The sequence below is a fragment of the Eriocheir sinensis genome, chromosome 42 (genome assembly GCF_024679095.1).
Source record: "Eriocheir sinensis breed Jianghai 21 chromosome 42, ASM2467909v1, whole genome shotgun sequence".
Lineage (NCBI taxonomy): Eukaryota > Metazoa > Arthropoda > Malacostraca > Decapoda > Varunidae > Eriocheir > Eriocheir sinensis.
The window spans coordinates 11,716,810-11,726,809 of record NC_066550.1 but is presented as its reverse complement, the minus strand read 5'-3'; the positions used below and the strand labels follow the sequence as shown (position 1 = coordinate 11,726,809).

Genomic DNA, 10,000 nt, shown 5'->3' with positions numbered 1-10,000 from the left:
TACGTCTTTTTAATGATGAAGTGATGTAGATTCTTTTTACTTCGATGCAATGTTGAAAAGTAATAGCAAATTTCCACTTGTTTTGATAATAGTATGGGTTTTTTTCCTTTCTCCTAATTTTCTTACTTTTCTCGTTGTTGTTCTTCTTGTACGTAATCATTTTTTTATATATCTTCTTCATCCTCATCATCGCTATCACCACAATCATCTCTATCTCCTCCTCCTCCTCCTCCTTCTTTCCTTTTTCTTTCCTTTCCAACCATTTAATATACTAGGCTTTACGATTTCCCTTCCCTCTATTATTTATCAGAGTGGATGAATGGACATGGAAGCTGGTTAATGAGTATCTACAGTAATTCATATAGGAAAATTAAACTACTCTTTTTTTTGTAATTGAACAGACACGTAAGTTTTATAGTTTAGGATAGATTTTTTTTTTTAGTATCTTCAATATGAATGGACATTGCAATAGAATGAGAGAGCTATTTTGTTAACTATTTTTATTATCGAAATACCTTCTTTCCTTTAGTTTTTATTAGCCTGATAAAATAGTGTTCCAATATTTCATAACTAATATGTTTTGTTCTTAATTAAAAGAAAAAAACTTTCTCCCACTATTTCATAAACCATCCTTATTTTCTTTCACTTAATACAACGTTCTAATAACAACAACTACCTAATGTGTATCTTATTGCTCTGGAAATAATATTCGTCCACTAACTCATCTTCTTGACATTTTAAAAACAATATTCGTCCACCATTCCATACAACAAACCCTTTTTTCATCGTCCCTTGAAATCAAAACTATCATCATTAACATTTTCCACACCTACTAGCCTAATTATGACCTTTGCCTAACACCATTACCCATCAACGTATCATCGTCCAATATATAATACCCAATCCTTATTTTCCTGTCCTTAAAACCAATATTCTTCCACCATTAACATTTTCCAAGCTAATTGCCTTCTCATTTTCACCCTTAATAGTTTCCACACCTGTTAAACTACTCATATTTCTAAGTCTTATAACATTATTCTCCATTAATTAGGAGGACAGACACATCCAATATTCTTCTGCCATTTCCTTTTTCATATCCTCAAAAACACCATTATTCCACCATTAAACAATTGCCACCACCAACTAGCCTAATTATAACCCCATTTCCTTGTCCTAAAATCATTATTCCTCTGCCATTTCCATTTTCATCTTCCACCATTAACATTTTCCACCACCAACTAGCCTAATTATAACCCCATTTCCATGTCCTAAAATCATTATTCTTCTGCCATTTCCATTTTCATCTTCCATTATTAACATTTTCCACCACCAACCAGCCTCATTATGACCTCTGCCTTACAGCATCATACATTTCCGTAACATTTCCTTCCCTCCCATCAATCACGGTTGACAGACGCACACCCTCGGCATTGCTGGCATCCGGGCATCAGGCTAATGGATCTGCCTTTAATAATTTAATTCGTGTCGGCCGGCGCGCAACATGAGTGGTATTAATAAACGATTTACATGATAACACGCGTCCATGGATTGAACTGACGGCTGCCCCTGCATGTATGAAGCGCCGATACGGACACGCGCGCCGAATATGTTAATGGCGGAAAAATTTGGAGGCTTGTGACAGTAGGGAACCCATATTGTTTAACCCTTATGCGAAAGGTAAAAAAACACACAAAAAACGGCAATAATAAGTAGATAAACAGCGATTATTAGTAAAAGTGATAAAGTTAAACAAAATATGGAACAAGAAGATAGATAAACAAATAAAAGATAATAGGCTATTCTACCTTTCTGTCATTCACAAGGAAGCATAGTTGTATAAATTTACATAGAGGTAGATTAAAACAGACAACAGATAGATAAAAAATAGATCAAATACAGATAAACAAACGAACTCACAAGCAAACAAGTAGAAAAATAAAGAAACAAGTAAAAAAAAAAAAGATAATAGGCATATTGTACCATTCCATCAATGTAATTATCTCACTTTGTATTATTTGAGTCAACGCTAAAGAAAATAAAGAAGACGGGAAATAATAAGTAAATAAATAGCAATCATTAGCATAGGTGATGAATATAGAGAAATAAAAGTATGAAGAATAACGATAAATGAAAACGTGAATAACAATGATGTATATAAAGCAAATTGAGTTGAGTAGCGATTATTATGGTCATTGGTATTGGATGATTAGTGAAGAATAATGATTAATAAATGCATGGATGATAATGATAAATACACACCACTTGGACTACAATGATAGATAATTATAAATGATTAGGGTAAAGGAATTTGGACAGTGATTTATCCCTTGTCAAGATGATAGGCTAATAAGAAACAAGAGTAGTACAGCTCTCTATGAAGCAAAATGAATGTTAAATGAATAAATAGAGTTAATAGTGACGAAAGTGAATTGAAATAGTGAAACAAATAGAAAAAAAAAACGATCACTAACCCGCGGAGGAATACAAAACGAATAAATTCCTTCAATATACCAGAAAATCGAGTACATAGTGACATAGCAAATTACAAGCAAGAAAATATATCGTTAAATAAATAAGATTCAAGCTAACAGGAGTGACATGGCGAAAAAGGAAATGAAGAACAAGCACAATATTAAGTGGTGCCTATTGCCCGTGCGGAGGAGAGGCGTTACTAGGCTCACCCTTGACGCAAAACTTTCTCACTCTTGCATCAGGGTTCAAAAAGGGAAGGTATGTCCTGTGAAGCAAGTGGAGTGTTTATGCCTTATTAATTTGACTATATCTTCCTTAGTTATGTTGTTAAGAAGTCGATACAATGTTAAATAATAGTTATGGTAGTGGCTGTTACTGTTTTAATTGTGGTATAGCTAATTTAATTGTTATATTTTAAGTTTTTACTCCTTTTAGTAACTGTCTTCATATTTCTCTTCAAGTGCAGGAAAACTAAGAAAAAAAGTGTTGGAAGGACAAGGAGGACAAAAGACAAGGCTGCTAAGGAAGAAAAGAGGAAAAATATGTTGAGGAGGAAAAAATGGTGAGTAAAATGGTTTTGTTTTGTTTAGTTTTGTTTATTTGTTTTCTTCTTTGGTAATACTAAAGAATGTTATATTGTGTTGCTTTTTATTAATGTCGACCCGCTTGATTTTCACACTGATTAAAAAAACATCAAACAATAGCGAAGATAAGAACATACATGAGAACACAGATACATAAATCATAAATAAGTTAATAAATAGATCAATAACCCAGCTAATAAATACAAATAGATAGAGACAACAGACAATGAAACAAATAAACAAGCAAACAATTGTCTTTATGTAAGTATGTAAGCATGTATGGATGTGTGTATGTATGTATAAGTATGTATGAAATAATTAGAAAAAAAAGTAGGCTAGTTAATCATTATACCACTTCAAAAAACTTCTCTCTCTTTTTCTCTATGTAAGTATGTATGTATGTATGTATGTAGTATATATGTATGTATGTATGTATGTATGTGTGTGTTTGTATGTATATAAGTATAAGAATGTACAGATGAAATAAGAAAGATAGATTAGGCTAGTAACCCATTCTATCGCAAATTTTCTCTCTTTCTCAGTCTGTGTCAGTATGTATGTATGTGTGTACGTATGTGTGTATGTGCGTGTACCTGAGTGACTATTAATCCACAGGTGTCGCCAGGTAGAACAGCGGCATCATTGCTTTCCTAATTGGCGCGTCAGTCAGGTGGGCAGGTGAACCTAACCACCCAATTTACCTGCCCTTAATACACCTCTCCGGAGCGCCCAGGTGACCCGCGAATTGTTACACTTGAGAAGATTACGAAGGTGCGGAATTATTGCCCTGAACGCGATAAATACCCTAAACGTAAATAGAAATGCTTCGGAGTGGAATTGAAGCGTGTCTCATTGAAGTTATTATGTTTGTATTTCCTCGTACACACAAACTTACATAGACAGTGAAAGAGAGTAAATTAGCGATAGAATGGTTCACTAGCCTAATATCTCTTTCTTATTTCATCTATACATTCTTATACTTATATACATACAAACATACATTCATTTTACATTCTTATACTTATATACATACAAGCATACATTCATACGTACATACTTACATAAAGACAAATTTGCATTATTATTTTACCGTGAAAACAAGGAAAATGAGGTGGCGTAACAGCTTAACGTCGTATATCATGACCGAAAAGAGTAAACAAATGAATATGTGTTTAAAGCTTATATGTTACATTGAAAACAGTGTAAATGTAAAAGATAATATAAATGATACAGAAATAAATAAAATATGGTTGTGATTTTCTCTCTATATATATTTTGACAAGAGCAAGGAGGCTGGACGAACAAAGCCAGACTGTATTACGTATCATAACTTACAAAGATACATATTTATAAAGGATTCACCAATACCTTTTAACCTTATTATATACCTGAAATTATAGCATTGATTTAAACATTTCAGTAATCTTCAGCCTGTGATATTTTATTGAGGTAGAATCAAGGGAAAAAAATTATAATTACACCAAATTAAGTAAATATCTCTTATATAAAACAGCGAACATATAGTTAAATGTATTTGTATTTGTAGTTATATAACGAAATAGGTATAGCTACTTTAGAACAAAATTACGTGTTCTTGTTTACCCAGAATTATAAGTATAACAAAGTACAAAGAGACTGAACAAATATCAAACGGAAAAATATATAACCAAAAAGGTAAATATAAATATAAGCCAACACCAAAGAAAAAGAAAAAAGTATTACAAATAAAACTCGAAATGAATACGCCTCAGAACGAAATTATACGATGCTTTTTTTTTTTAGGGAGAATATGCAAAAAACACAGAAAAATACAAATTAAAAAAAATATATATATATAACACGAAGTGGATATGTTTAAGAACGAACGAAACTATATATATATTTTTTGTCAAAATAAGATAAATAAATGAGAACAAAAAATGTCTAAGAGAAAAATATATAACGAGAAATTATGATGATATTTTAGGCAGAATAAGAAAACATAAAAACTAACAAAAAATACCACTGAAAAACAACAACGAAAGACATAACTTGAAACAGATAGTACTTCAGAGGGAAATTATTACGCCCGTGTAAATCTGCGTCTATCTTTATCGAGAGAGAATAAATGGCGAGGCAGCGGATCGGTAATTGATTGGACTAAAAGCAACAGAAATACTGGACGAGAGATGATGTTGGTAATGCTTCCAAACGATACTTTAGCATAGTATTTAAATGTTCCAGTGATATGTTTCAATGTTGTTCCAGTCTTCTATTTCTGCGATCATTTCATTTATATTTGTTTTCTTTATCTTTCAATATACAGAAAGGAAAATATGTACTGGTTCTGAACGATATTTTAGCCTAGTTTTTAAATGTTGCAAGGATATGTTTCAATGTAGTTCCAATCTTCTATTTCTGCGATCATTTCATTTATATTTGTTTTCTTTATCTTCCAACATCCAGAAAGGAAAATATGTACTGGTATTCAGCGATATTTTAGCCTAGTATTTATATGTTGTAGAGATATATTTCAATGTTGTAGTTTTATTGTTCTGTTTTTGTGTTAATTTTATTTATGTTTATTTTCTGCGTCTTTCAACATACAGAAAGGAAAATATATACTGGTTTTGAACGATATTTCAACCTAGTATTAAAATGTTTCAGTGATCTGTTTCAATATGTCGCGTGTCTGTTCTATTTCTGTTTCTTTATTTATTCCATTTACGTTATTTTACAAACGGAGAGGAAGAAAGGATTTGTATTTCATATTTCAGTGTTATAATTTTTCTAGTTTTACTCAATTCACTTCTTTCTTTATATTTCTTAACAGATACGAGGAAGGAGAACTCTATTTAATATTACAATGCCCTATTTCTTTGTTCATTCCAATTATATATGTTTTCCTTTTTTTCTTGTTGTGTCGAAAGAAAAATATATAGTCAATGTCTTAGTAATTCAATATAATTTCAGTGGTGTATTTCTGGGCTCATTCTTTTCATATTTCTTTTCTTTCCCGACATGTAGATAAGACGAAAAGCTTTATATCGATCATGTCGCATTAATTTTCACTCCATTCACAGTTGTTTCCTGTTTCCTCGTCATGCAGATAGAAAGGAAAGCCGTGTATCTCGTGTGTCAATGTTTTATTTCCACTTTCATTCAATTCACTCCTGTTTTCCATTTTTCTTGACATGCAGAGGAAAGGCTTAGTATTTCATCATTGCAGTGTTTTATTTCAGTATTCACTCAATTCACACTCGTTTTCTCTTCCTCTTGGCTGTCAAAATGGAAGAAAACCTTTGTAATTCATGTTCCAATGCTTTCTGTTTTATTCAGTTAATTTTGGCTTGATTTCTTCTCTTGACGCGCAGAAAGTAAAAGAAAACGTTATACTCAATGATACACTGTTCTATTTCGGGCTTCAATTCATTTACACTGTTTTCTATTTCTCTCTCTTGACATGCAAAGACGAAGAAAAGGAGTGGAAGGAGGACAAGGACGAGGAAGAGGACAAGATTATAAGAACGAATTATAGAGGAAGAAAATGTGGTGAGTACAAGATTATATTATTTTTCCTGTTTCATTCCTTTTCTCTCGTTTTCACCTACCGAAATTTTTTATATGTATTTTATGGATAGACTTTCCATAAGTAATGACACGAACGTTAACAAAATTGGACCTTTAATATCTCTCCGATGCTGTAAATAATCTACAAAACGTTAGAAATCAAAGAAAACGAAGTAGAGAGACATTAATAACACAAAGTAAGTTTAATTTGACTAAACACAAAAAAATCTATACAGGTTTATCTGATATGCTAAATGCGTAACAGGATAAAGAAATGTAAATAATGGGACAATTTTACGTAACTGAACTACATTGATTTCTTCTATTTTTGTAAGTAATGACACGAAGGTTAACGAAATTGGACCTTAAATATTTCTTAGATGCTATAAATAATCTCCAAACGGTAGGAATCCTTTTTTTTTTTTTTTTTTTTTTTTTTTTTTGCCCTTGAGCTGTCTCCTTTGTTGTAAGAAAAAAAAAGAAAAAAAACGAAGCGTGGAGTGACGTTACCATCATTCAACACCCGGACGATTGACAACACAAGACACCAAATTACACGCAACCTTTCCGGCTTCTTGACAGCGAAATAAATGAAACAGCGTAAAAAGCGTTGATTGGACGGAGAGGTGTAGAATTATTCGCCTCAACCGTGACAAGACGACGAAGCGAGGAGAAAACTGTACCTTTCGAGACTAACAAACAAGATAGGTGGATAAAAGAATAGAGGTTACTAGAGAAATTAGAGAAACGATGAATTTGCAAGTACGAAATGAATAAAAAATATGAAAAAAAAGAGAGGTAATGATGAACTTAGATGGAATAAAAAGAACAATAACAAATAGAAAAATGAGTAAATATAGATAAATAGGTAAAATAAAAATAGAGATTAATAGAGAAACTACAGAAGCGATGAATAAGCAAATACGAAATAAAGAAAAATAATGAAAGAGAGAGAGAGAGAGAGAGAGAGAGAGAGAGAGAGAGAGAGAATAATAAATCTAGATGGAATAAAAGAACAGTAACAAAGAGAAAAAGAGTGAACAGATGGAAACGAAAATAGCGAATGCATAAGAAAATACTTGAATAAATAAAATAGACAAGAAAATTAAGTAGTACGAGAAACGAAGAGAAATAAAAATAGCTTTCTAGACAAACAACAAGAGAAGTAATTGTGAAGAAACCAAAAAAGTAACAAAGTAAGGTAGAGATTAGAGTAGAAATTTCTTTACTTACTCTGTGTTTTCTTCTCCTCCATTCTTTTCCCCTCCTTTATTTTCATTTCTTGGTTCTTATCTTTTATTTTTATTTTCTTTTGCTTGACTTTAACTTGACTTTCTTACTTACTTTCGTCCTTGCCTCAAAATAATAATAATGAAAACAAAACAAAACAGTTAAAAATATAAGTTAAAGAACGATGATTACTCTTGTTTCTCAGACGATTGAAAATAAAGTCAGTTAAAGAAAATAATGTAGTGGAGTTAGATGACCTTGCTATTGGTGTTTAAATAAGAAATCGAAATGAAAGCCAGAGAGAGAGAGAGAAAATGAATGTTTAAGCATTGACTAACCTAACTTAACCATTCTCTCTCTCGTCAATACTTAAACACACACACGCATGCAAATTAGCGTTAGAGCGAGTTAATGATACAGACCGTGAAGAATTAAGTATATACATATTGACGAAGATAAAAGTGAAATTACAGGTTACTGATGAAATTACGAACATGATGAAAAAAATATACGAGTGCGAAATAAATGAATAATTCTGTTGAAGTGAGTTAATGATACATAGCGCGAATGAGTAAATAAATACATTTTGACGAAGATAAAAAGGAAAATAGACGTTACTGAAGAAAATACGAACATGATGAACAAAATATACGAGTGTAAAATAAATAAACAATAGTGATGGAGTGAGTTAATGATACATAAAAAAAGGAGCGAGTAAATAAATATAGATGAAGATAAAAGCGAAAATAGAAGTTACTGAAGAAAATACGGAAATAAACAAAATAAAAAGTTGGAAATAAATAAATAAAGAGAGAGAGAGAGAGAGAGAGAGAGAGAGAGAGAATGATAATAAGAGAAATAGAGAAGGACTAATGAATCTAGATGGAATAAACCTGAGTTATTAGAACAGGTATACAGGTGGGCAGATACTTAAGAGTCCCACCTTACCTGGCTCTCTCAGACTCACCTGGGAACGCCACACCTGCAACAAGTCACGCCCCCCCCTCCTCCTCCTCCTCCTCCTCCTCCTCCTTCTTCTCTTTTCTTCCTCTTTTTCCTCCTCTTTCTCTCTTTCTCCTCCTCTTGTTATTGTTGTTAATGTTTGTTTTTGTTCTTGTTTATTTTTTTTTTCAGTTTTTTTTGTTCTTTTTCTTCCTTTTCTTCATCTTTCTTTTTCTTGTTTTCTTGTTACTGTTCTTACTTCTCTTGCTCTTGTTCTTCTTCCTCCTCTTCCTCTTTTCCTTCCTCTTCTCTTCCTCTTCTTCTTCTTCCTCTTCCTCAAACATAATTATCAGTTTGGGTGCGTAGGCGAATGGGTGTGGTGTGGGCGCTCTCTCTCTCTCTCTCTCTCTCTCCCTTCCTTAATTTAATGCTATCGGTTTGGCTTCCTGGCGAGGCTTCCAACCCGCTAATGACGCAATTTGCAACGCCTCTGTAAAGTCTGGGGAGATACCTAAAGGGCGTCTGGACCCTTGCCTTGCCCTCAGCCTCAGCCTTCCCCTTAGCCTGAGTCCCTTGTTTATATGGTGAGTTTCTTGCTTGCTTAAGTCTAGTACCTTTATTTAGCTTTCCTTTAGTCAGTCCTTCTTATTTTGATATTTGGTGCTTCTTTCTGGCTCCTTTTATTATTTTCTTGTGTGTTTTCTTTAGCTTGTTTACTTTCCCTTGCTTGTTTATATGGTGATTTTTTTTTTCCTTGCTTAAATTTAGTACCTTATTTAGCTTTCCTTTAGTCAACCCTTTTTTTGGTATTTAGTTCTTCTTTCTGGGTTCCCTTATAAAATTTCTTAACTTTTCCTTAGACTTCATCATTTATTGCTTAGTTTTTTCGCTTGTTTACTTTTCCACACCTAGATTGCTTTCTTTTTTCACCTGAGCATTTTTTAATAACCTCACCTTTACCTTGCTAAATGTATCTTTTCTTTCTTTCCTCTCGCTTTCTTCCTTCCTCTCTTTTTTCACTTATTCTGTCTTTTTTTTTCGCTTGTTTACTTTCCCACATATAAATTGCTTTCCCTTTTCACCTGAGCATTTCTTAATCACCTCACCTTTACCTTGCTAACCGTATCTTTTCTCTCTTTTCCTCTCGCTTTCTTCCTTACTTTCTTTTTCCACTTACTTTCTCACCTGCTCGGCTCCTTTCTTTCTTTACTTCCTCCCTTCCT

The 10,000-nt window shown here is 32.7% G+C and overlaps 1 protein-coding gene across 1 annotated transcript in view; it reads left to right on the top strand.

Annotated features, from left to right (window-relative positions):
* The window catches only part of LOC127010011 (protein amalgam-like), a 186,323-nt gene that overhangs the window by 5,712 nt on the left and 170,611 nt on the right, over nucleotides 1-10,000 (top strand). The window contains exon 2 of the mRNA XM_050883716.1: nucleotides 6,507-6,587. The gene's annotated coding sequence lies outside the window, so the exon portion shown is untranslated. The remainder of the gene's footprint in view (nucleotides 1-6,506; nucleotides 6,588-10,000) is intronic.